Here is a 6000-nt window from a genome sequence, read left to right as displayed (position 1 = left end):
AGTCTCTAATTCTTCCATGTGGGTCCCAGGAAACAGCCTCCACCTACTGAGCCTTCTCTCTGGCTCCAGAAGCAGTCATTTTAGAACTCTAGATTGGTCCTTCACCTACAAGTAAAGCAACTGTATTTAATTCTTCCCACTCTGAAAGAACACCCTTCCATCTGGGGCTTGGGAAGGAGAAGTATCTTTGTAGAGCCCAGTGACTCCAGAATGAGCCAAGTATGGGCCTGTTTTCCTTTTCCATCCACCAGAGCCCCACGCTACTCTTTGGTAAGTATCTATTGGCTGTATTAATTGTTCTTGCAGCTAGATTTTTATCTACCATTGTTCAAGTGAGAAGCTACAACAATTTGAAAATGATGCTATCACCGGTGATTATTATCTGTCTGAGTGGGTGTTGCTGAAAAGACCGATACTAGATTATAGTTACCCCGCACAGAATGTGTTTTCCAGTTAAGAAGTTAGGGCTGGCTGGGCAAGGTGGTTTACACTTGTAATCCCAGCACTCAGGTGTAAGGTAGGGGTCAAAGGTGGAGGCTGGAGGATCTGAAGGTCAAAGTTTGTCTTAGATACCTGGCTAGTTCAAGGATGGCCTGGGCTGCACGAGACCGTTTCAACCCTCCAACCACCGCCACTAATGTTAAGAGTTATCATACCCAATCCAGTCTGAGATCACACCGCAACACTGTCCTAAATTGTCCAGGACCCACTTCCAGGACACCCACATGTTTCAAGTGGTCGGTGCTAAGGTTCATCTCACTGTCAAGGATGGAGGCAAGAGTTCTAACTCGGCTTGCTCTTGGCGTGTTTTCCATCTGTGAGAGTCTAGCACACCTCCTGGAGATGGGGGTAGGGAGGAAGAAAAAACCTTGGAGCTAATACCAGCTCCGCGGAGACTTGGGACAGGAGACAATGACTTGGCCAAAGGATTATTGCTACAACAGGCTTTGTGTTTTGTTATCCGTTGTAGCTATCCAAACACTTTCTGGGAAGTGAGAAACACCGTGAGACTCATTTGAATCCCTGCCCTTTTTATGTGAGTTTTAATTATGGGGAAGCTGAAGGAAGGGCTGAGAATGAGCAGGGATCCTCTGGCTCAGCAGAGGTGATGAACATAACTTTGTGTGGTTTATTGTAAGGCAACATCCTGGGCTGAGCTGTCTGTGACTCTGAATCAGGAGAGAAAGAAGCACAAACTATGGTCGAGTTGTCTTCAGTAAGTCAAGCTTTGTGGAGGAATTTTCTGTTTTGTTGGGAAGTGGAAAGCTGAAAGTCTGGCAAGGCAAACAGATACATTAGCCCGGCAAGGCTGTGTTCTAGTCTCAGCATCACACACACACAAACACACACGCAAACATGCACAGAGACATACAGACAGATAGACAGACACACATACACAGACAGTTACACACACAGACATACAGACATACATACAGAGACACACACAGACTTACAGACAGATGTACCACACACACAGAGACATACATACAGACACACATATACACATACACAGACACACATATACATACATATACATAGACACACACATGTACACCCACACCTACACACACACACACACACACACACACACACACACACACACACACACACACTTCAGATAGAGGGTCCCTAGTCTGCAGAATTTCTGCTCTTAGTGTAGATGATAAACACAATACACAAAATTTACTTTAATAATTCAAAGACACTTATTAATATGTCTTAGTCAGAGTCAGCTTACTTCTCTAGGGAAGAAATAAGATTAACTTGAACAAGGATTAAAAATGAGTCACCCCAATCATGAATGGGGAGTGAAAAGAAAGGTGTCACCACTCACTTGAACCCTCTACAATGTCACCCTCACAAATTTTTTTTTTAATTCTGGGGGCTAGAGAGATGATTCAGTGGTTAAGGGCACTTGTTGCTCTTGTGGAGGACCAGAGTTCAATTCCCGGCACCCACAAGTCAATTTGTAGCCATCCATAACTCCAATTCCAGGAAGCACACGATACACAGACACCCATGTGAGCAAAATACTCATACCAATGCAATAAATAAATACAAGGCTATTCCTCCGAGGTAAGCAGATTCCATACCCTATAATCAAGACAACTACCCATTCATCAGTTCAGCAGCACAGAGGAAACACGGCACTGACCAAGGGAGACAGGAAAGAAACCGACTCAAGGCGTTTAAAACAAGGTCAAGAACACACACGCGCAAGCACTGACACACATAAAACGGGGCAAGCAGTGTGGCTCCGAGTTGTGGCTCAGGGAACGAGGGTGGGTTGGAGTCAGCCAGCAGGATGAGGCTCCTGGAGCAAGAGCAGCAGAGAGCCTGGAGGAAAGGCTTGCAAATGCCTGGCACAGAGAGAGAGCAGGGCGCTGATCAACCCGGTGGTTAGGAGAGCGCTCCTGTTGGCTGAAAAGGAACAGTGTAAACTGTGACATGGCATTTGAGGTTCTGATACCAATCAACTTGTCATCGACATTTAAAGCTTCTGACAGTCTAAGCACAATGGTTGTCTCCCTCCCTCTCCTCCTTCCCTCTTCCCCCTCCTCCTCCTTTTATTTTCAATTTCTTTTATTTTTTTTCAAGACAGGGTTTCTCTGTGTAGCCCTGGCTGTCCTGGAACTCCCTGTGTAAACCAACCTGGCCTCGAACTCACAGAGATCTGCCTGCCCCTGCCTCCTGAGCAGTGGGATTAAAGGTGTGTGCCACCAAGCTGGCCTTTTCTTCTTTTTGGTGCTAGGGAGGGATGGCGCCTAGAGCCTCGGTGCATATGTATATGTTCTACCACTGAGCTATATACACTCACCCCCACAATTTTGTTCTTAGAACTTTAACATCCTTTTTTGAAAGATGTTAATAATAAAATATCAATTCTATAAGACCAAACTCTATCTATCTATCTATCTATCTATCTATCTATCTATCTATCTATCTATCTATCTATCTGAGGCAAGGTCTTACTGTGTAGCCCTGGCTAGCCTGGAACTCGATAAGCAGACCACAGAGACCCACCTACCTCTGAGTGCTAGTACTGAAGGTGCTTGCCACCACACTGGGCCCAGGTCAAACTATTGGTAATACTGGCCAGGCAGGAGAAATCACACACATAATCTCAGCACTCGGGAGGCAGAGACAGGAGAATTCTTGATAGTTCCAAGCCAGTTTGGGTTACACAGTGAGTTCTAGGCCAGCCTGGGCTACAGAGTCCCTGTGTCAATGATAACAATAATGACAAATATATACATAACTAAATAAACAAATAGACAACAGTCCTGAGCATCAGGGTTCACTCTTGGTGTTTGTTTTTGTTGCTGTTTTTCAAGATAGGGTCTCTCTGTGTAGCCTGGGCTGTTCTGGAACTCCTCTGTAGACCAGGCTGGCTTGAACTTAAGAGATCTGCCTGCCTCTGCCTCCCGAGTGCTGGGATTAAAGGTGTGTGCCCACCACACCTGGTTATGGTTCACACTTATTATCCTAGTCCTTGGGAGATAGGAACAAGGAGATCAGGAGTTCTAGGTCAGTCCCTGCTACATGACAGCTTGAGGCTAGCCTAGAGCACACTAGACTCTGTCTTAAAAAAATGAAAACAAAGACAACAACAACTAAACAGGCATGGTTTTCCACACTCAGGAAGCCAAGGCAAGGGAGTCTCTAAGAGTTCAAAGCCAGCCTGGTCTATGTAGTGGGTTTCAGATCAGCCAAGGGCTATATGGTGAAACCCTGTCTCAAAAACGAAAACAAAACAAACAAGCAAACCAAAACCCAAACCAAACAAACAACAAAAAACTTGTGCCAGGGATGGCACAGTTGATAAAGTGTTTGCCACACAAGCAGGAAGACCTGAGGTGAATCCCAGCAAGCATTAAAAAGCCAGGCACTGGGGGCTGGAGAGATGGCTCAGTGGTTAAGAGCCATGGGCTGCTCCTCCAGAGGACCTGGGTTCAACTGTCTGTACCTCGAGATCCAGGGAATCTGACACCTTCACATCAATCTACATAAAATAAAATTTAAAAACCTTGGGGGAAAAAAAAAGCTAGGCATGACAGATGTCTAAGTTCCAGGCCAGTCAGGTGAAACTCCCCCTGCCTCCTCTCTCTCTCACACACAGGAAAAGGAAATAAAAAGATAGAAAGAACAAATAAAAGCTGGGCATGATCCAGATGTGGTAGCACAGGCCTTTAGCACCAAAACTCTGGAAGCAGAGGGAGGTGGAGTTCTGTTAGTATACATAGAAAGTTCCAGGCCAGCCAGGGCTACATAGAGAGACCCTATTTCAAAGACAAAAACCAACAAACAAAGCAAAAAGCTGTGTATAGCGGTGTGTTCTTGTAATCTCAGTGCTGGGGAGGCAGACACAGGATTTCTGGGGCTCGCTGGCAAACCACGCTACTGTAATTGATGGGCGTTGGGGTCCTAGTGAAAGATTCTCTCTCAAAAACACAAAGTGGGTGGAGCTAGCAAGATGGCCCAGCAGGTAAAGACACCCGCTGCCAAAGCTGACAACCTGAGTTGGATTTCCCGGGATGCATGTCCCGCAAATACAGTACTGACTCCTGCAGGTTGAACTCTGACCTCCCGGTGCTGGGTTACATGCCCCTGCCCAAACAAATAATAAAAGGTAGTGAAAATGAAGAAAAACCAGGGTGGACAGGCTTCCGGAGAAACACTTAAGGCTGACGGCTGGCCTTCACATGCAGTGTAGACACAAGCACACGCAGAGCTGGGGATGTGGTCAGTGGGTAGAATCCTTCATATCCACTAATGTATGAAACCCTAGGTTCAATCCCCAACACTGTATAAACCCGGAGTGTTGGCACACACTGGCAATCCCAGAATTCCTGGAAACAGGAGGATCAGAAATTCAAGGTCAACCTCAACTACATAGCTACATGAGACCCTGTTTCAAAATAATAAATAAATGGCAAAATAAAACAAAAAATGTATACTTAAAAATTAGTCATTCTTTTAATTAACTTATACTTCTGCTCAGTAGGCTTTGGAGCCATATCATCTTTTTTCGTTTTAAGAACATAGATTCAGGGGCTGGAGAGAGCAATGGTTAAGAGTGTGTGCTCTTGTAGAGGACCCAAATTCCAGTTCCAGGGAATCTGACGCCCTCTTCCGGCATTCTCAGGCACCGGCACTCACATGCACATACCCCACTACACACGTACACACATAGTTCAAATTCTGAAAACATATTTAAGAACATAGATTAACTTAGGCTACCTCCAATAATGGAAAGTGTATTTTTTTTTTTCGAGACAGGGTTTCTCTGCGTAGCTTTGCGCCTTTCCTGGAACTCACTCGGTAGTCCAGGCTGGCCTTGAACTCACAGAGATCCGCCTGGCTCTGCCTCCCAAGTGCTGGGATTAAAGGCGTGAGCCACCACCGCCCAGCGAAAGTATATTTTAAGGCTATACACGAGATAAGATTATCAGAGGAAATGAACAGCAGCAATATGGCTGGGAATTAATGGAAAGGAGTGAGGTCTGTGCACATTAGGAACTGGGCTTCTGTGTTTCTCCTGCCTGCTGCAGGCATGCAGTACTCCCCACCATGAAGGCGTGTGTTGCCATCCTTCTCTGTCTCTGTGACTGTGAGCCAACCACCCCGTGTACTCATAACTTCTGCTGACTCATAATTTCAGCTGACTCATAACCTCACTTTAGCCAATGTTCAACCTCTCTTCCTCACACCCAGCAGACTGACTCTTCTACGTCCCAGTCCAAATTCTTGTCAGAGAAAAAAAAAAAAAAAAAAAAAAAAAAAGAATCTGACTAGGCCTGACTCAGTTTTCAAATTTCACTGAGCATCAAAATGTCCTGGAGATTTTAAGCCACCAATTCGGGTCTTCCCAGGAGTTGTTATGTAGTATTCTTGGGTAGGGCCTGAAAATTTGCATTTTTGACATAATCCCAGCTAATGTTGAATACAATGCCCTGGGAACCACCCTTGAAAACCACTGGCCTGGTTAATCATCCTTTT

Source organism: Peromyscus californicus, unplaced genomic scaffold (genome assembly GCF_007827085.1).
Source record: "Peromyscus californicus insignis strain IS unplaced genomic scaffold, ASM782708v3 Scaffold_22__1_contigs__length_63687245, whole genome shotgun sequence".
NCBI classification, from domain to species: domain Eukaryota; kingdom Metazoa; phylum Chordata; class Mammalia; order Rodentia; family Cricetidae; genus Peromyscus; species Peromyscus californicus.
The sequence above is the reverse complement of the archived record's forward strand: the minus strand, read 5'-3'. Positions refer to the sequence as shown.